At 40.8% G+C, this 21,736-nt stretch overlaps 1 protein-coding gene across 10 annotated transcripts in view; it reads right to left on the reverse strand.

Annotated features, from left to right (window-relative positions):
* Positions 1-12,049, reverse strand: part of MEF2A (myocyte enhancer factor 2A) — a 71,838-nt gene extending 59,789 nt beyond the window's left edge. For 3 of the 10 annotated variants that reach the window (XM_042472040.1, XM_042472042.1, XM_042472038.1), the window contains exon 1: positions 11,741-12,046. The gene's annotated coding sequence lies outside the window, so the exon portion shown is untranslated. Of the gene's footprint in view, positions 1-11,740 lie in introns of all 10 variants that reach the window. The other 7 variants (XM_042472041.1, XM_042472045.1, XM_042472034.1 and 4 more) reach the window with 6 other exon arrangements.
* Between the last annotated feature and the right edge of the window lie 9,687 nt (positions 12,050-21,736).

Genomic DNA, 21,736 nt, shown 5'->3' on the forward strand with positions numbered 1-21,736 from the left:
CCCCAGCCCCTGGAGTTTGGTGAACAAGCAAGGCCAACAAGCATTTTGTGTGGCCATTTAGCAGAGAATTTTTGAGGGGGAGGTCCCCAGTTCTGTTTCAGTGTTTACTTAAGACTACTGAATATGGATGGTGAGTGAACTGCGGCAATAACTTGCAACAGCTGTGATACGTTTGTGTTTTCACCAAAGGATGTGAGTAGCTACACCTGCAGCGAATGCAAGTTGGCTGCCCTGCCGGAAGAGAAGGTCCAGCAACTTGAGGCCCATGTATCTACTCTTCATCATATTAAAATGCATAAGGTTTTCTTGAGCTGCAGCTACAATGCAATTTGATACTGCTTTAACTGTCATGGCTCATTATGATGGAACTCTAGGATTTGTGGTTTTGTGAGATGTTTAGCCTTCTCTGGCAGAGAGCAGTTTATCCTGGATGTGGAATATCGACACAGGCTGTCCCTGAGGAAGAGGCCAGCTCCCAAACACAAGACATATGAATGTGAGACACAGAAGGAGAAGTACCAGGGATCATTCTGTGAATTTGGAGTTGCATTATCAATTTGAGACTCTCTCCCTTGTCAGTGAGGATGAATAACAGCAACAAGAGCAACAGTGTCAGTCCTCAGAAAATGGATGTTCAGGTGACCTTGGAAGGTTTAGCACATGAATTGGCTCCTGCCAATCCTCAGAGAAGACGTATGGCTGTGGATAAGAGATTCCTCGCTGAGGGAAACAGAAACAGTGGTTTGTGAGACTGACTAGATGTCTTGATAGGTGCAATGTCTCCCTGGGGCAAAGATCTCTGCTGTAACAGAGCCCACTGTCCACTACCCCTTTTTATGGTCCACGCAGGTACCAAAGACACTGCAAGGTATAGCCTTCAGGATAGTACAAGGGATTATGAGACTCTGGGTAAGACACTGAAGGACCTTGATGCACAGGTTGTCCTTTCATCTCTCCTTCTACTTGTAGGGCTGTGTGCATCGTACCACCAGGAATGATTTGGCTTCTCAGATCATTGTTTTCTGCTGCTCCACAGACTAGGACACAGATCCATGGATTCAAAGTACAGGAAAAGAGATTCCACCTAGCATTAAGAAGAACCTCTTGACAGTAAGAGCTGTTTGATAGTGGAATATGTTGCCCCAGAGTGTGGTGGGGTCTCCTTCTTTGGAGATTTTTAAATAGAGGCTAGATGGCCATCTTTTGGGAGTGCTTTGATTTCTGCATGACACAGGATCAGACTGGATGACCTTTGTGGGATCTTCCAACTCTATGACTCTATATATGAAAGCAACTCCTGGAACTTCAAATGCACACCTCAGAATGGTAAATGCAAAGGTTTGTATTGTAGACAATGTAATTTATGTAGGCCACACTCAGACCGAACATACCAGATACCATTCTTGTATATGATTTTGTAGATTTCCAGTTCATCTTCCCTTTGCTTTTATCTCTTCATGATACAGTAGTACAAGCGCAGATAATACAAATGCATTTACATGATAAACGTGTATCTCATGAATGTAAGACTTAAAAATCCAAGCCCATGGTTCTACACAACAGATGGCAAGGGGATAAGACTCAGCAAAGTAATGTGCGAATGCAATGAAGTCAAAAGTTTAAGCCCAAGCACTATAATGCCAGCTGATGCACCAGCAGCATGTATTACCAGCATCAAGTGGGATGTTAACACTAACATTACTGAAGATGAGATTGCTGCTTTGCCAGCCGCTATCAAAGAGCTTACTAAAAAGAAAAAAAAACTATTTAATACAGTGACCTGTAAATTTAGGACAGCTCACAACAGTCACAGAGAAGTTTAATCCTAAACGCTAATAAAAGTATAAGTAGAAACAAATGCACCTGGAAAGAGTGAGAGGCACAAAGGTATGAAGATATGGTTCAGTTGCAGGAGCCCAGTGAAGCCCTGGTGCTGTCTGAAGTAATCTGGAGACCCATTTCTGTGGGCACACATGTGCAACCGGATTACAGGCTTATCAATAGGAAACTCAATAGTATTTTCATGCTACTAGCAGGAATCCAAACATGCTGAAGCAGCAGACTGTTGCGCTCTGGTCTCCAGGCTCAGATCTCCTTTAAATGTAGGAAGAAGGGGTATTTCTAATAATCTAGGCTCAAACAGATATAATAACTCAACTATCTGTGAACACACAGGAAGTGAGGTAGCATTCAAATGATTCTGTTTAGGACATGGTATTTTATCTGCGATAAATATTTCACAACCATTCTGTGTTTCAAATGATAGTAGCGAATTCTATTATAGTAGTTGTAACCACTATAGAATTCCAAGCAAGGCAATTTAATACCCATTTAAACCAGTGTTTTGTAGATACTGAGGTCCCTTCAGTGAATCTCTCAGTGATGCAACATGACTGAAAATGAAACAAATGAAAGTAGGAGATCTAAACCTCACAATTAACTGTATTTGCACCTTGCAATACCCAAACAAAAATCCATATGTTATCGTGTCCTGTGAATACCACCAGAAATGTTCTTCTTGTGTGTCAACCCTGAAAATAAGAATTTATTCTTTGGAGTAGGAATCACTACAAAATCTTTTGAACTCCCTGCAACAAGAAGACAAATCCAAAGTAAAAAAAGCAAGCAAGCAAATCTGGCACCTCAAGAACAGCCTCCTCTCTTTCAAATGCAGATAAGGAAATAATGCAGATACTAATTTATTCAAGAATACTGTAGAAGCACCAATAATAATTTCAGTTTGCTGCACAGGAGGCGTAGGAATGAAATTGCCATGACGCAGCATTTGTTTTCAACTGTTGCTATATTTTGCTCATTCATCAGATACTATGCCAGCTACGGTTCTAAATTAGACACTTGTCCACATGTATCTTTTTTTTTTTTTTAAGGAAAGTCTTATTTAAGGCAAACTTAGGAAGTCGTAATCTCTTGCAACGAACCCATCACAATAATTTACAGGACGGAAAATAGGACATGGCCAAGTCCTTTAAATAAAAGGCATGAGTGAATAAAGTCAGCACATAAAGATATAGCAAAATATATCCTTAAACAAATGGCAATTGGACAGATTTACAGGCGTCACATACTATAGAAAAAGAAGAGTCAAGCTTTAAGTTTTTCCAGAACACTTTCCATGAAGATAGGCAAGTCAATACATTGTTTGATGGGCTCCCCCTGAATCAACAAAAGGGAACATTAAAGCTCTAGATCACACTTCATAATTTCCACACAGGTACAACTTTTTTCCCCAAGCGAGTAGTTTAAGAGCATACAAAAGCAGCAGTGTATACAAATAATTAGCTTCCAGCAATCTGCTCTTCAGTAAAAGTCAATTCCTCCAAAGCACATGGTTTTGACACCTCCTCTATCCCACTAATCCCCAAACACCCCCACATTCATTTTTGAAGGCAAATTGTCATACAAGCAACAGCCATGATGTCACAACACTTTGACAGTTAAGAGGAACACAGCTCTTGCAGGCAGCAACAGAGGTCCAACAATTTATTCAACATCTCATAGTAGACACTTATGAATGTTTAAAGGGATATAACTGCTTTGAGTCTGTGCAAAAGCTGCCCGTAACGGCATTTCTGGGACACAAGCCCAAATAGAGAGGTTAAAAAAGTATGCACTCATGTAAAGTTTCTATTCCATGTACTCAAAAATCTAGAAAGCTAAAATCAGTTACTTCCTCATATAAGCACTGCACAATTGAATACACTTACTGGCCATGAAGTTGTTATGACTGAAGTGGATCCAAAGTGTACAGTTTGGTACGGCTGAACCTACTTTTATACACAGAAAACCTCTTAAACAAGTACTAAAAAGGAATGTTGATTGTTCGCATTGTTGTGACTAGAATTACTCAAAACATTCGAATGGTTATAGCATTACTCAAGATTTGCTGGACAACCTCCTATAGCCTTGTCAATGAATCCCAGATTTTTTTCCAGTGGGTTTTTTTAACTTTCTGGAACTACGCTGAATTAACAACATGTTTCAAAATGTAAGAGAGCTCATGCTAACAGATTTATTTTGGTGTTCTTGATGCTTCCAGGAAAGAGGAAAACCTGTCAGTGGCCTGTTTTTGAGCTATGGACCACCCAGTTCCACCAGAGCTGCTATTACAAGCATCATAGAACATTAAGCCCTGGTGCTTGGGTTGCCTTTCCTCCTCTATCCTTGTCCCTTTGCCTCCTGTTGCATTTCTAGAAGCAAGCCTGAAGGCAGGGGCTATCAATTAATACATTGCTTCAGACCTTCTGGCTGGAGAGTGGACTATAAATGAAGTTTAGAAGAATAATAAACTGCAAAAAGACCTGCGCTCATGTGCTCCCTTCCCTTCTTATGTACCACAAAGATATCAGATGCTTCTGCCTGTTTTAAATTAACCACATCTTACCATGAATTGAGATTAGTTTCAGTAAAATCAGGCTACATTTGTTAACTGTAGCTTAAAGCAGATTATCTTCCCAAACCATAGTTTGTCAGGAAGACACAACAGACTGCTGTCGCTCTAAAATGGAAGCAAAGCCTTCTGCATTTCTCCACATGACTGTAAAAGATGAAGAGGGAACAGTAAAGTATGGTTTGGTGTCACATACTGCTATTTACTATCACACACAAAAAAATGGAAATGGTACACAAAATTGTCTCATAACGGAAACAATGGAAATCAATTGTCATCTATTCCTTTGGAAGTAGCCATCTAATAGATACAGGAAATGTTAAGCAGTTGCTAGAGACAGTTAAAGTATGTCGGAGTTGGACAGCTCAGCAGCTCAAGATAACAATCCTTTAGTTTAAATACACAAGCTGACAGGCTACAGAAGCCTTTATTCAACATGTTAGGGACCAGAGCACTGTAAAAACAAACACAAATCAGTGAATTGCAATGTATATTACTGTACATTATATTATGTCACTCTATTTGTTGTCATTTGCCTTCAAGCTGTTTCCAACTTATGGAAATCCTAAAGCCATATCACAGCATTGTGCCATCCTTTTGTTCAGTCTGTGTACTGTAAAATCATTTGTGGTATTGTTGCGTGCTTGTAATGCAGCACTATACAGGTATTCACACTTATATCTGTGCTTATTTTTGCCAAAAGAGCAGATAATTTGTTGAATAAATGGGTTCTGGTAATAACTTGCTAGCATCAAAAAAGTAGAGAGCTGAAACACCTGTATGGATCATTTTGCTACAGGACTACAGAAGTACAATGTGTACTTATAAAACACAAAATGTATACCAGTCATTCAACAATTTTCAGACATGAGGTGTGTGATTTTTAAGTCTCTTTGGCACGACAAAAATCTAATGCTTAAAATATCTTTCGCTGACAAGTTCTTTTACACATACAATGCAAAGTGCTAACAACTATGAAGGTGACAGATGAGAGAACTCATGTTGCGCCGAAGGAGAAAACAAATCTCTCTTCTCCCTGCACTGCTGCTCTGCGTTTGTGGATTTACACAGGAGTAGTAACCAATGTGATTCCACAACCAGCCCCATTAATAAGCCACTGACTTTAAAATCTTCAGATGAAGTCTCTTGAAAAGCTTGGGTGTTGGACTAGGGCTCTGGGAGACCAGGGTTCGAATCCCTGCTCAGGCATGGAAACCCACAGGCCAATTCATGCTCTCTCGGCCACAGAGGAAGGCCAAGGCAAATACCTTTGGATGAAATCTTGCCAAGAAAACCTTGTCATGGGATTGCCCTAAGATCACTGTATGTTAGAATTGACTTGAAAGCACAAAGCGTGCACACACTAGTAGGGACTACCAACAGTATTTAATCCTATGTTGTCTAAAGGTAAAGGCTTCCCCTTGACATGGATGTCTAGATGAACTGGCAGTAGTGAGCAGTGCTCATCGCCATTACTAAGTCGAAGAGACAGTGTTATTTGAAGAAGACTCCATGGTCCTGTGGCCAGCATGACTGCACCAAGCGCTGTTACCTTCCCACTGAAGTGGTACCTATCTACTTGCATTTGCATGCTTTTGAATTACTAGGTTGGCAGAAGCTGTGACTAGTGATGGGAGCTCACTCCATCATGCGGCACTTGAGCCTCGAATTGCCAACTTTCCCCCTTCCGATCATCAGAACTGGGGTCTTAACCACTAAGCCACCGCATCCCTCCTATGCCATCTACTGAACCTGAAATTAAAAGTTCAACTGAAGATATTCCCTGTTACCTCATTTCCTTGTATGTCCTGATGTCACACCTTTCTTCCTCCATCTCCATCCCATCCTCTTCACCAAAACATGGAGCCAAGGCTAGTTAGGAAGCACTCATAGCAATGCTAACCCTTTCAACAGTTGTAATGGGACAGCAGGATGCACCTCTGAGACACCCCAAGTTTTGCATTCCCTCCTTGTTTACATTCCCTCCTTACAAATTTTAAAAGATGTTTTAGGCCATAATTGAACTAGCTCCAACCCGTCTTTTTCTGGGCAGAATTCAAAGTGCTGGTTTTGACCTTTAAGGCCCTACACAGCTTGGGTCCAGACTTCCTGAAGGCCAATATCTCCTTATATAAGCCATGGGATGTGTTAAGATCTGCAAGAGACGACTTTCTTGCAGTCCCACCACCCTCAGAGTTGCATCAGATGAGGCAGAGAGAGAGAGAGAGAGATTCAAAACACACTGCAGAAACAATCCAAGTTTGAGACCACTTTAACTGCCTTGGCTCAGTTCTAGAGAACCCTGTGAAATGTAGTTTTATTGTGGCACCAGAGCTCTCTGGCAGAGAAGGCTAAATGGCTCACAAAACGAGTTCCCAGGATTCCCCAGCACTGAGCCAGGGCAGTTAAAGCGGTCTCAAACTGGATTATTTCTGCAGTGTGTTTTGGACCAGAGAGAGACTTTTCTATGGCTGCTCCCAGACAGTGAAACTCCTTTCCACAAAACCCTTGTAAAACGATGTCTGCTTAATCTTTTTTAAATTATTGCAAAGCCGCCTTGAATCTTATCTTGGTGGAAAAGCAGGATAGAAATTCAATATATAAACGAATAAATAAAATTGGAAATTATAAGAGAACCAGCCCTTGAACACATTTACCAAGTGAAGACATACCATCTATAACATGAAAACCCTTCCTTTTCATTCATCCTCTCTATATACGTATGTATATTTAGAGCCTCTGCTCCAATATTTGATGTGAATCTCCGAATTACATAGAAGAGTACCAGTCATTGATATTTAGTATCTCAGCCAGAGAGTGTTCAGTAAGTGTCTAATTACTTTGTATTAACTAGAAATACCAATTGGTTTATTTACTCCATTAGCCTACCTATTAACAAATAGTCTAAAAATTACACAGTCGCTACAGAAAAAACATTAATCTGCATATTAACTAACCTAAAAAAATTAGTCTAAAAATAAGCAAGCTTGCTAGAGAAGGAATAAAATCCTACCGTTCTCAACCAGACACAGAACAAAAATACTCTGAGCTGAAACTGGCCAGTAAAAATAGTGTCTGTTCCTTTAAGACTGGTGTTAAAAACTAGCTGCCGCTAGGATTGCAAAACACACTCTTAAGAAACAATGCTCTCTCTGGGAAACATGGCACACTGACTGGCTCTCAAGGTTCATTAACAAAAAAGTAATCCTGGAAATCTAAGTTTTTCTCAGTGCAACTCCAGATTAAAGGAAGTCTCTTTGTACCCTGGTTTCTTTTTCACCAGAACCTGGTTTTAAAAAGGTATGCAATGCTTTTGGCAAGAGGACAGGCGCTTTTAGAAAAGGAACATTGTTCAAGTGCATGCTACACCAAAAGTACATGAGTCGATTTAGCCAATCTCATTAGACGGGTCAATTTCTCTGGAGGCATTTATTTATGTGCTTCATTCTTCTCTAACACAGAAAATTGTGGGGAGTGTAGTTTCTAAATTGTGGATGGTATGGGCTCCCAAACCTTATTCCTTCTCTCAATGTACAACTTCTGTTGCCTTCACCAATAAACGCATGGGAACAAGCTGCGTTGGCACAAGGTGAGTTATGGGGAAATACATTTGGATAGAACTGATCTTTTATATGATACAACCCTGTAAGTTAAAGGGGGCACCCATTTATTGTATGTAAAGAAGCCATGGAGATGTGTCTATTTTCCTAATTTTTAAATAAGATGCTCCTTTCCAGTGGCTTCCTTATTGTAAGAACTTGGTAAGGAAATTGGACATGTGTGTTTTAACAAGGTATTTCAAGTCTCTCCTGCCAACTGTATAATAGGTCAAACATTCACCCAAAGGAAAGACCATCTACCAATATATCCTTAGAACAAAACAACGAGCCACTTGCTAAACCCTTGGTTTCCCTTATTGCCAGCAGGTTGCGTATATAAACATCCAAAAGTGTTTTGAAGAGTCGAGCTCCATAAACTCGGCCAACCTCCGAATGAACCTTGAGGACTGCCATTTTGCACCGAGATGGAAAGAGCTCTGTTGCTTTGTTGCTTATTGCTTCCCTCGGAGCAGGAAAAAAAGAGTTCAAGCATAATTCAACATTTTAAAACAGCCTCCTGCCTTTAAAGTTGGTCAACACTAACCAAAAACTGTACAGCAATAAAGTAGAAATGAAAGGGCATGGTAAGTATGAGGAAGTGTTTCCATGGTAGACTTAGGTCCACAGAGCTATCTATATTCATGATCTTCCTGAAGTATTTTCAGCAAAATCTGGCACTAGATCCCTCTCCAATTTAAGCGAAAGCAGCAGCGTCTCCCCATCACTGTCCTCAACCCAAAAGAAACAGACATTGCGTCCATTATACATTAGCAATAATGAAGTTAGTTCTTGAAGGCCTGATCTCTACACACACAATAAACCTCTCCTATAATATGCTGCAATTCCCCACCACTATATTTGCTATACCAGTTTCACGCATGCCCATCCATGCCTCATGCGCACAGAACCAGGATACAGAAGAAATCCATCATTTTGCCTAACCATCTGAGCTTCATATCTACTATATTCTTACTCTCAACGTCCAACAATTCAGCATTACAAACACGCAAAATAGCGCGGTAAACGGCCCCGAAAACCTTAATCCACACACCACTCTTTGATTAACAACTAACTCTTCTGAAATTCACACAATGAAGAGAGGAGGAGGTGAAGGAAACATGGGATCTAACTAACTGCCAGTCTATGAAAATTACAGCAAGACCCCCAAAAGGTGCAATAAAAAGGACAATAGGACATTCAGCTTCAGAAACCTCAAAAGCTTGCAATGAGAAAGATGTCACAGTTTGGTGGATTTTGGATGTTACTGTACATATGACCTAAGGAACAGTCAAAGAAAAGTGGAGTAACATCCAAAATCCACAAAACAGTTCGCTAAAATAACTTCTGAAATTCACACATTAAAGTATGTGGAGGAGGATGTCACATCTGATCTGATTCACAGATGCTATGAGAAGCAGAACAACATCCCAAAACCCACCAAACAGTGATACCTTTATTAGCCGACCAAAAGGCACAAAATACTGACTCTCCTTTCGAAACTTGGAAAGCTCGCAACAACGTGTTAGTTATTAACCAAAGGGTGATGTGCGGATTAAGATTTTCGAGGCCACTCTTGAATCCCACTGAGGGTTATAAACCTCTGAAATAAATCAATAAATGAAATAAACATGTGCTTGGCGCATATTGGTCAGCCCTGGAAAAGCACCCCTGTTTCGTGGATTCGTTGTGCTTTGCCACATGACTACCTTCGGATCTGTTTCCAGTCTTTGAGAAGGAACACAATTCTGTCAACAAGACGTCCTTTGCCTACATCCTTCCTTCCTCTCCCCACCATAATAATACTAACAATAATAGCAATAATAATCTCTCTTGCCCTTAAGGATGCATCCTTTGGAGGAGTCTCTTTTATACGACCAAATTCAGTTGTTGTTCTTCTTCTTCGGCTCAAGTTCAAGGGGTTAAAAGAGAGGGATGGAAGGAGGAGGAGAAGCACACTGGAAGCAAAGCCATTTCTCAGCCAATTCGCTTTGCCCCCCAAAAGCCACTAACCACCCCCCCAAAAGTGACCCTTTTACCCCCTCCTCCTAGTCCTAAAACAGGAAAAAGCCCCACCGTAATGGAAGGATGGTGTTTATAGACACCCAAGGAGACATCAACATCACCACGACGGTCATTATCGCTATCATTAATAAGTGCCATTAATCACTGCAATTAGCATTGATAATTATGTTTACCCCGAGATGGGTAGCGTAAGGAGTTTTAGTATACTGGCCTATTTTGAGTATATGAGCATATTATTTTAGTATTTTAACATTTTAATAATAATAATAGATATTTATTTATATCCCGCCTCTTCCGTTTTGAGGGTCGAGGCGGGATAAACAGCAACGTTTATATAATTTACAACAACACAGTGTTTTATAGTGTTTTGTCGTCCTTTTTATATCCCCAAAATTGGAGACTCCAAGTGGCTGATGGTTTGAAAGGACAGTTATTATATTTATATCCCACTTTTCACCTACGAAATAGGGACTCAAAGCGGCTTACAAGTGAAAAGAACAACATTATTGTATTTATATCCCGCTTTCCCCAAAAAACCTGGGACTCCAAGTGGCTCACGGTTTAAAAGGACATCATAATCATCATCATCATCATCATCATTATTATTATTATAGTCACATCTCACCTTTTCCTCCCAAAATTGGGACTTCAAGGAACTTAAAAGAACATTATTATTGTATTTATATCCCGCTTTCCCCCAAAAAATTGAGACACAAATGGGCCTACAATTAAAAATTAATTTAAAATAATCAATTAAAAAGATTATCATTATATTTATATCCCAATAGAATATTTTTATTATTATTATTATTATATCCTGCTTTCTTTAAAAAAAAATTGGGACTCAAAGAACATTATATTTATAGCTCACTTTATTATTATTATTATTATTTCCCCCCAAAAAACTTGAGACTCAAACCAGCCTACAATTTAAAAGAACACTATTATTATTATTATTATTATTATTATTATTATATTTTACTATTATTTTATTATATTAAAATAATAATAATAATGTTATATTAAATTGTAGGCTGGTTTGAGCCCCAATTTTTTTTGGGGGGGGGGGAATATCATAATAGCAATAATAAAAATAAGTGTTATATTAAATTGTAGGCTGCTTTGAATCCCAATTATTTGGGGGGGGGGGGAGAAAATAACAATAATAATAATAATAATAATAATATATTAAAGTGTAGGCTGGTTTGAGTCCCAATTTTTTGGGGGGAAATATAATAATAGTAATTTTAAATAATAATAATAATAATAATAATAATAAATCTCATCCCCATTTGCCCTTTTCAACAGTAATAAAGACGCTGGTTTGAGTCCTATTTTTGGGAGGGGGATATAATAATAATAATGATAATAATATTCTGATTATTAATAATAATTAATATTCTAATTATTTAATAATTATATATAGCTAGATATAGATATATAAAATAATAATAATCTCATCCCCGTTTTTCCTTTCCAACTGATGTTGGCAACAAAGACGAAGCGACGCTTTGTTTGCTTGTTTACTTGTTTATTTGTCAATTGTCGTTCCAGAGATAAATAAATAAATATGGATACGCCGTAATTATGGTTATTATAATCTGGGGCCACGGAGGGGGATAATAATAATAATGATGATAATAAATACGGCGTAATTCGAGGGAGAAAAGAGGCGAAGGGCCGGTTCGTGGCTGTTTATCCGCTCACTCACCCTCCGCGGCGGCTGCTTCCGCCCTTCGCTGCTTCCTCTTCGCCGCCTTCTTCCAAACTGAGGTTCCTCCGAAGCGACGATGACACCCGCGGAGGGATTCCAACTGGGAGGGCCTATTTATAGCCGGAACTACTTCCAGCTTCCATTCGCTTTCCCAGAGCCAGGGTCTAAGCTCTCCTTTCACTTTTACATATCCTTCCGCCGCTCTCTCGCAATCCTCTTCGCCTTGCCTCAAGAAAGCATTCAGGATGAGAAGAACGGTGTGAAAAATTACCGTCCCCGCTCCAACGGTTCCTCCGTTTGCTTCTTTTTCAACCCCAAAGTCGCCTTCTTTTGAGGGACTATTTTTTATCCGTACGTCCCTCACGACCTGATAGGGCGAAGGGCGGGCGCTAAAGCAAGGCACAGCCAATCAGAGGAAAGAAAGGAAGTGGACGGAGCCAATCGGAGGAATGTTAGTAGGCGGCGACCTGTGGATGTGTTTGACACGCAGGACGCCCAATCAGAGCGGAATACGTCGCACGGCGAGGAGCCAATGAGGAGAGAGGGGTGGTGTGGCGCCGCCGCTGCCCCGAACAGTCCTTGAGGGAAGTGTATAAAAGGCCGCACGCGTGCGCACTAAGCACCGTCCCATCTTTTTTATTATGAGTGACTCATAGGCAAGGAGATAGCGCATGCGCACAATGCATTTCATAGTGCGGACTACTGAGGGACATGAGAGGCGAAGCGTGATTGGTTGGAAATAGCGCGCCAGCCAATCAGAGCCTCCCTTACAAGGGCAAGCGCCCTTCGTGTCAGAAAACAGTTTCTTTTTATTAATAAAGTATCATTTTACCTCACTTTTGGAGCCTGTTCTTCATTGTATCACAACTTTTAACTCCCTTTCCTCAACCATTAGCAGAATGAATCCACTTTGACACCGCTTTATAAACTGTCATGGCTTCCCTGCTAGGGAATTCTGGGATTTGTAGTTTTGTGAGGCACCAGGGCCCTCTCTGACAGAGAAAGCTAAACGCCTCACAGAACTACAGCTCCCAGAATTCCCTAGCATTGAGCCAGGACAGTTAAAGCTATGTGAAACTGGATTATTTCTGCAGTGTGGACACGGCCTCAATAAAAAATTGTGCTTTTGTCTTCATCAGAACTAAAGAGAGGCCCAAAACAGAGTAAAATTCATTGAATCAGTGGAACTTACTAAGAAGTGTTGATTTACTAAATTCCCACTAATTTAATGGATATATTCCAGGAGTTTGGGATTAAGAATAGGAGGTTGATCAAGCAAAAATGCAATAGTCAAATCTAGGTGCAGTCAGCCTTCCGCATTTGTGTGGCTTTTACTTTTGTGGATTTTATTATTATTCACAGATTTTATTGATATGTTCTCTCTAGGAATCTCTAGGTCCTCCAGCAAAACTCTATGGTCAACCTCTGGCAGAAGCTGGCCATAGAATTGCACTGGATGACCTAGAGATTCCTAGGGAGAACACTTCTCTAGGCATTAGTAGGTCCTCCAGTGCAACTCTATGATCAACTTTAACCAAAGCTCACACTCAAGGACCCAGAGATTCCTAGAGAGAACACTCCACTAGGAATTTGTAGGTCTTCCAGTGCAACTCTATGATCAACCTCTGGCAGAAGTTGACCATAGAGTTGTACTGTATGATATAGATATTCCTAGAGAGAACACTTCTCTAGGCATTAATAGGTCCTCCAGCGCAATTCTATGGTCAACCTCTGGCAGACAGTGACCATAGAGTTTTGCTGGAGGACCTGGAGATTCCTATAGATAACACTTCTCTAGGCCTTTTGTGGGTTTTTCGAGTTATGTGGCCATATTCCTGACATTTGGCCAGCATCTATGGCTGGCATCTTCACAGAATGCTTGCCTGGAAGTGAGTTGGGTCAGGAACAAACCCTTCTAGAACATGGCCACATAACCCAAAAACCCCACAAAAAACTATGGATGCCGGCCATGGAAGCCTTCGACTTCACTTCTCTGTGCATTTGTAGGTCCTCCAGCACAATTCTATAGTCAACCTCTCTACCACTGCAGTCTCTTCCAAATCTATGATTCTAGGCGCAACAGCCCAGAGAGTCCCCCATTGGCACAACCCTTAAAAGCACAGGAGTCAACTCCAATTTTCAGCATGGAGACCTTAAGCAGGATCCTAAAAGCCTCGCCAGCGATCTAGTAAAAGAAGAGCATTTCTTCTTTAAAAACACTGAAAAATTGCACTCTAATACAGTCGGCCCTTCTTATACACAGATTTTTTATACACGGATTCAAGCATATATGGTTTGAAAATGTTCCAAAAAAGTATAAATTTACCTTGATTTTCCATTTTTTAAAAGGGACACCATTTTGCTATGTCATTATATTTAATGGGACTTGAGCATACACGGATTTTGTTATACACGGGGGATCTTGGAACCAAACCCCAGCGTATAACAAGGGTCCACTGTAGAACGTCAAAGGCTGGGCAAAGAAAAGGGGAAATACAGCGAAACATAACCCCGAAACAGAAATCCCAAAACTTCTAACATTGTTGATACTGGTAAAAAAGACATTGCACAAGAACCAATGTTTTCAATGTGTCTCCTGTAAACTGTGAACCACAGAAGCAACCCTAGAGATTCCCAGGGAAGCAATTACATCTTTAAAATGTTCTTGTATTCAAAATATGAATCATTATTTGTTTGTACTTTTGCTAATATGATGTTAAACTGGATGTTGGCATATTATTATTATTATTATTATTATTATTATTATTATTATTATTATTTTAATGAAATAAACAGTCTCTAAATATCTGGTTATTTTGATTAGCTCTTCTATGTTGTTTCCCCCCAGTTTACTATTAGCAGTATATAGATAGAAGCTCTTGCCTAATATATACCCAGCTGGTAAGGAGGGATTTGCACGCCTCCCAACACATGTCACTTCAATTGCTTCAGAGTGCTTTCTGACACAGAGCAGAGTCAAAAGTACACGGCTCCTGTGTCCTATTGTAGCTGCCTCCAGCATAAATATGCAAATGTTATGCAAATCCAGCATAGCTTTCTTTTGCGTTGGCGGACTTCATGACGACGAACGAATCTGAATCCCAGCTTTCAGGATACGCAACCTAGGTTTGGCTATTTTGTTGTTGCGTGCCTTTAGGTTGTTTCCAACTTACAGTGAACCTAAGGTGAACCTATCATGGGATTTTCTGGGTCTATGTGACTCATCCAAAGTCACCCAAAGGGTTTCCACGGTTGAGCAGGGAATCGAATCCTGGTCTCTAAGACATCCAAACATCCATGCCTTTATTGGGCCATCCCAAATGCACAATGACATGTCGCAAGCTTTCAAAGTCACGCTGGCTTCTTCTTCATCAAGCAAACAGGAGAAAGAAACTGAAGACGTTAGTCCTAGGCCTGCATTTTCTGCTTCTGGTCTTAGCTCAGATGGTAAGGAGGGCTATCTGAAGACTTTGACCATGCATTCATTGGTAAATTTTCAAAATCAAGGAAATTTAATGTCCGTTTGCAATTCAAAGAAGATGTTTCCTTGGAATCCAGCATGTCTCCTTCCTTTGTGAAGCCGCAGGCTCCTATGTAGGTAAAGAAATACTGAATTTCCCAAGAAGCCTTCATGTTTTGCATCACAAAAACTTCAGGTGTTGTAGAGGCAAAGCATGCCAATTGGTGCCAAAGTTAGATAAAATTGCTTTACCTTTGTTGGAGGCAGAAGCCTCAGACGGCAAAGTCCCAGTGCACTGGCTCTTTCCATAGGATTCCCCTGCGACGGCTAAAATGGTAGAGAAGGCTAAATATCTCACTAAACTACTAATTCCAGAATCCCACATCACTGAGCCAGCACAGTTAAAGCGGTCACAAACTGGATGATTTCTGCAGTGCGTTTGGGACCTTTGAGGTTGCAAAGCTTTTGATCGTCTAAAAAGACCCGAGTTTGGAGAGGAAGGCCAAGTAGGGAAAGTAAAGCAATGTTGTTTCACCACTAAATATTGGGGGTGTGGGGTGTGTGGATAACAAATATTCCCTTTCCAGTCATGTCTAATCCCACAAAATACATCATACCCACTAGCATTTCACAAATGAAACCTGGGATGTGTGTGGCTGAGCCACATCAGAGTGTGGTCAAAAGGGTGTGGGCAGGCACCGAGAGGTAAGGATTATTCATGGGGAAGAACACACAAAATGACTATTTTAGGCAGGAAAACCCTAGCATTTGTGTACAGAATGAACCTCTCTCACCTGAAATGCTTGGGACCAGAAGAGTATTGGATTCTGGAACATTTGCATCTACAATGGTCCCTCCACATTCTCTGGGGTTACAGATGAAGGACCCCCTTGAATGTAGAAAAACCTAAGAGACCACCTCTCTGGGCATTTGTAGGTCCTCCAGTGCAACTCTATGGTCAACATCTGCCAGATGTTGACCACAGAAAAACACTGGAGGACCTACAAATGCCTAGAGAAGGGTTGTCTCTAAGAACCTCTAGGTTCTGCAGCACAACTCTATGGTCAACTTCTGGATCTGGTACCTTCAGAGTATTTAAATATCTTTATTAATTTGTTATGAATGACGATAATTAAAACAACTATAAAACACTAGAGGTTGTGCATGTTACACACACATATGCATACCCAAATGCAACATGCCTTGCACGACCGGCACAAAATGTTAGTTAGATCCATCTTTTGCCTGATGAATATTATCCATAACAAGATAGTATAATGGAAATGTTCTCAGGTTGTTGTTTGTTTGCTTTGTAGCCTTTTAATGCGGTCTAAAAATAACCTCAATTCAGAAACTTCCCTTTATGAACTGAACTGCATAATATTTCTAGGAGGTTATAGAGAGCAGTGTTCAGTCTTTCAATTGCCTTGGGAGTATATGCTTTTCCAAAGATATGTGGCCAAAGTACATAAGATTAGATCAGACACGGCTTGTGTAAGAATGTTGTAATGTGGGTGGAGAGTTTGTTTGCCAGATTGAAGTTACAGGTAAAAAAGAAAAGGGAGGGGGAACCCACACGCACAAAGCAAAACATGAAAAGAAAATCTTTCCTTTCCAAACACTTCTCGGTGCGGATTGAAGATCTGTTCTTCGGAGTCAGTGGCTGCGCATGAGAACTTTTGTTTATCTTCTTCTTCTTTATCTCTTGCTCTTAAATGTCAGAGAAAGAATTGTACTCCCTGCATCACCTACATTGCATACTGACCTACATCCAAGCAAAACATGCAATCTTTCATGTGGGAAAGAAAGAAAGAAAGAAAGAAAGAAAGAAAGAAAGAATGAATACAGGCCTCCCTAAGATTCACAGTACCAAATATCAGTCAATCAATCAATAATTTGTTATGGTCATAGACCAGGAAAGACGTTCCCAAATATGCTTTCATTCCACATTTTCAGCTGCTTTTCAAATGTCCCAGTTTCTTTCTCCTTCTTCCGCTTTCCCATTTTGTGTCTGGCTTAACTTAATTGCTGCAAACTGATGTTCAATGTGCAAACGTAACTCAAAGCGTAAAAGCAGTTAATTCAATAGGGAGAAAGTCCCAAGATTCTGAAGACCAGGGTTTGAATCCCCGCTCAGCCATGGAAACTCACTGATTGACCTGGGGCAAGTCACATTCTCTCAGCCTCAGATGAAAGCAATGGCAAAACCCCCAAAACAATCTTGCTAGGAAAAGCCAGCCTTAGGTTCGCCATAAGTCAGAAATGACTTGAAGGCACACAACTATGGACCCAAACAGACAGGTCAAAATAAAGCTGCTTGGGGTCCCTTTGGAGGTATGCTGTTTAAATGATGCATGCATCCTGGAAGGCAGACATTGGGAAGAGTTGGCAGCTGGTGTTGATGGGCCTGGATGGGTGCCAACCTCTGATGCCAACCCTCTGCCTCTGAACTTGATTCAAGCCATGGGGTTCAAGTCCTCAACAAGAACACAAGAAGTTAAAGGGCAAAAACACTCAATGTCTGGTGGTGAATTTCGCACTCACACCAGTGAATAACCAGCCCCTGAAAACGCTACATAAAGTGCAACTGCCAGGCAGACCTCAAATCCTCTGGACCCTCTGGTTTTAGAAATTAATCACTGGTTTTAAGTGGTGACTGGTTCATGGACGGGGGATGCGATCCTCTGAATGCCTCCTTGTAACTCTATATACTGTACACACAGGGATATTAGCGGAGGTTTTCGGTTTCCAAGCGGGCAACTGGAATTTTATTTTCGCAGGCTCCTCTCGCTTCCTGCTTTTGCCATAACTTTCCATTCATTAAACTGCAGCTTGCAAATTAAATGTCCTGACACGACATAGCTGGGATTCTTGGGCCGCAGCCTCGACCAGAGCTTTTCACGAGTTTCCTTCAGACGGTTTTTAATTTTCATATCCTTCTGGCTGCCTTCTTTTTAATAAACCGGGAGAAGGAGAAAACATCCAAGCCTCTCTCAGGAAGAATATGGTCCCTTGTGTTTTCTTTGCATACATACACTCCTTTTAGAAGCCAGCGGTGGCTGTGCATATTTATAGGGGAAAGTGTGTACACAGAAATTATACAGCTTGGCATTTCATTTTTACACAGGAATTAAAAAAATAAGAAGTCTAAATATAGAGCCATATATGCTATTACATACCCTCCAAATGTCCCAGTTTGGCAGAGACGGTCCTCATTCATTCTCTCTCATCCCACTGTTTCTGTTGCTTTTAAAATGTCCCAGTTTCTCTCTTCTTTTCCTACTTTTCCCTCCTTTGTCCTTGGCTTACCTCAATTGCTTTAAAGTGAGTTCAGAGTCCCAGACATTTGGTGTTTTTCCTCTTTAACTTTAACAGTCCAAAGTAGTATGGACTGAATTAACTCGGGATGTGAATGATAGGAAGGAAAGAAACATCTCCTTCCCTATAGTTCAGGCCAAAGCAAACTGCTGCAGGTTCTCCTAGCTTGTCTTTTCTTCCTCAGAGATAACTTTTGTCATCTTTCTCACACCCTGATGCTGCTTGGCCACATGCGTCCTGGTTCTCACTTGTGAAATGTTGTTCGTTGCTGTTGTGGTGCGCCTTCAAGTCGTTTCCAATCTATGGTGACCCTAAGGCAAATGAAAGTATGTGACTTGCCCAAGGTGGGTTTCCATGGCCAACAGAGATTTGAACCCTGGTCTTCAGAGTTGTAGTCCAACTATCAAACCATTGCAAGTTGCTGGCTCATAGGTTATGTTGTACATAAAGCAAATATGAAAATGCCATAGGTGTGCATTGCTCTCTCAACCAAAGAAAATCAAACTCTGTTGCTGCTACTCACCACTCAGAAAATTGGGAAGTGCATCGCCTTATATTCCTGGGTTCTTCATAACTGCAGGAAGTTATCAGTCTGTTACCTTTTGACAGGATCTGCTCTTCTGCGAGGAGACAGTATTTTTTGCTTTGTAAAGTAGCATCCATTCATTCGGAGTAAACAGCATACCCTTGGAGCCTGAAAAAATCCTCTGTCGCTTTCGTTGGTTATGTTCCAAGTCAAACTCTTCCCGTCCAACTCCTAACCTAAATAAATTAAACTTGGGCTATAGTTAGTAGCCATCAGTCATCAAAAGCCACCGGTGCTCACTTAGCTCTGCGTCTTCCAGCAATCAATGCCTATTTCAGAAACATCTTTTGACTATTTACTACAGAAAACACTGGAGGTCATCCGACACAGGATGATAATTAAGATGGCCTGTTAAGACTGCCAAAATAAAGTGCTTGGGTCTCTTTGGAGGTATGCTATTTAAATGATGCATGCATCCTAAGAATCCGGAAGCGCACCAAAGCTGCCCTCCAGTGCTTAGGAACGGAGTGTGGCTTTGGCGCGACCTCCGGACTCTTAGGACCCAGCATCATTTAAACAACCAAAGAGACCCGAAGCAGCTTTATTTTTGCAGTCTGTAACAGGCCGATGATATTTTGTTTACTTACTCATGTCAACTGCCTTCAAGTTGACCTCAATTCATGCACTGAGATATCCAAGACACTCCTATCCTCAAACGCAATACTGTACTCAGGTCTTGCAGTTCAGGCCCATGACTTTTCTGGTTGTGTCTATCCATTTATCATGCGGTCTTGGCCTCTTTCTACTGCCTTCTACCTTTCCTACCATCATTGCCTTTTCTAATGATGTGGCCAAAGTAGGACAACCTCAGTTTAGTCATGTAGTCCATGGCTTCCTTGACTGAGTTTATTTATCTGGAATGTAGTCTGATCTACCTCTCTTTTTCTGGCCTACCCCTTTTTCCTCCTACCTTCTTCCTTCCCAACCATTACTCTCTTTTCCAATTATTCATGCCTTCTTGTGATGTGATCAAACTACAACAGCCTCAATTTCATCATCTTGGCTTCCAGGGAGTGTTCAAGCTTGATCTGTTCTAGGATCCATTTCTTTGTCTTCTTGGCCCTCCATGGTCTCTTTAGCACCACGTCTCAAATGAATTGGTTTTCTTTCCATAGACTTTCTTCACTGTCCAGCTCTTACATCAGTCCATGGTGATGGGGAATATAGTTGGCCTTCCCTATCCATGGATTCTTTATCCACGGGTTCAAGCACCCACAGCTTGAAAATACTGTATTCACCAAAATGGTAAATTCCCAAAAGCAAACTTTGATTTTGCCATTTTATATAAGGGACACCATTTCACTGTGTCATCATATTTAGTGTGACTTGGATCAGCCATGGATTTGGGTGTCCGTTCGGGAATCCTAGAACCAAAAACTCATAGGATATTAAGGACCATGGTCTGGATAATCCTAACTTTACTTGTATCTTGCTTTTTCTTCCCCCAAGCTGGTTATCATCACTGTCATCCACAATGGATTACAGCAGATGAAGGCAGTTTATCACAATCTAGTGACCTTTATAAGTCCATTTTCCTCCAAGGATGCTCACGCATAGACACACCGTTCAGAACAAGGAAGTATGAGAGAGAAAGGGCCGTAAACTAAAAATAAAAACCCAACACAACTTTGGACTGAACCACAAAAAAAAAGTATTTACAGAACTTACTGTAGCCCCACCTTAAACTAAATAAACTTTGGACTGAAGCAAAAGGAAATACAGAACTACTAAGCATGGTTACTCAGACGTAACTCACACTGGGCTCATTGGGCTTTCTTTCCAAGTAAGACTATCTAGTTCCACACTGGATAAGAGCTTTAATGTTTCTTTTAAAATTATGTATGTTAGCTTTAACAATTTTTTTACCAAAAAGATTTTTTTCCAGATTTAAAGTTGTCCTTAGATACACTTTCCCATACTTTGCATTTAAAAAAACCCCTGCAACCCCCCCGCTACCATTATATAGTTATATTTTCCAACGCAACGTGTTGGTGAGAAACCTGTTTCAACATTTCATACCAGAAGGCAGGGGCAGATTTCACAGCCAAGAACCTGCCAGATGGAGGCTTAATTCAAGTGAACAAATGGCAAACAACGATCTGTGTGTATCTGAAGGGGGATATTTGAGAGTTGTCAGCGCTTAAATATATGGGAGGAAAAGAGTTGCAAGAAAAGACCATGGGTGCTCTGAGCATTTTCTCTCAACCCAGCCATCTTACTTGGCAGTAAGTGGGGGAAAATGGAGAGCCAGCGTGGTGCAATGGTTTGAGCATAGGACCAGGATTTTGGAGTCATGCTCAGCCATGGAAACCCACACACTCTCAGCCCCAGAAAACTCTGCGACAGGTTAGCCATAAGATGGAAATGACTTGAAGGTGCACAACAACACCAAAGTGAAAATCGTTCAGTGCCATTAGGAACACTTTTATTTACTGCCACTTTACATAGGGTTGCCATAAGTGAGGACCTCCAAACCGGGACAAATGTAGGACAAATGCAGGACAACATTTTCAAATGTAGGACACATTTTATAAAAATGGAGGACACGCAAAAAATTCAGGCTTTTTTAGAAATGTTAATATAAATCCATGTTTCTTAGGCATGATCAAAATGGAGGACATTTTGACAT

The sequence above is a fragment of the Sceloporus undulatus genome, chromosome 6, assembly GCF_019175285.1.
Source record: "Sceloporus undulatus isolate JIND9_A2432 ecotype Alabama chromosome 6, SceUnd_v1.1, whole genome shotgun sequence".
Lineage (NCBI taxonomy): Eukaryota > Metazoa > Chordata > Lepidosauria > Squamata > Phrynosomatidae > Sceloporus > Sceloporus undulatus.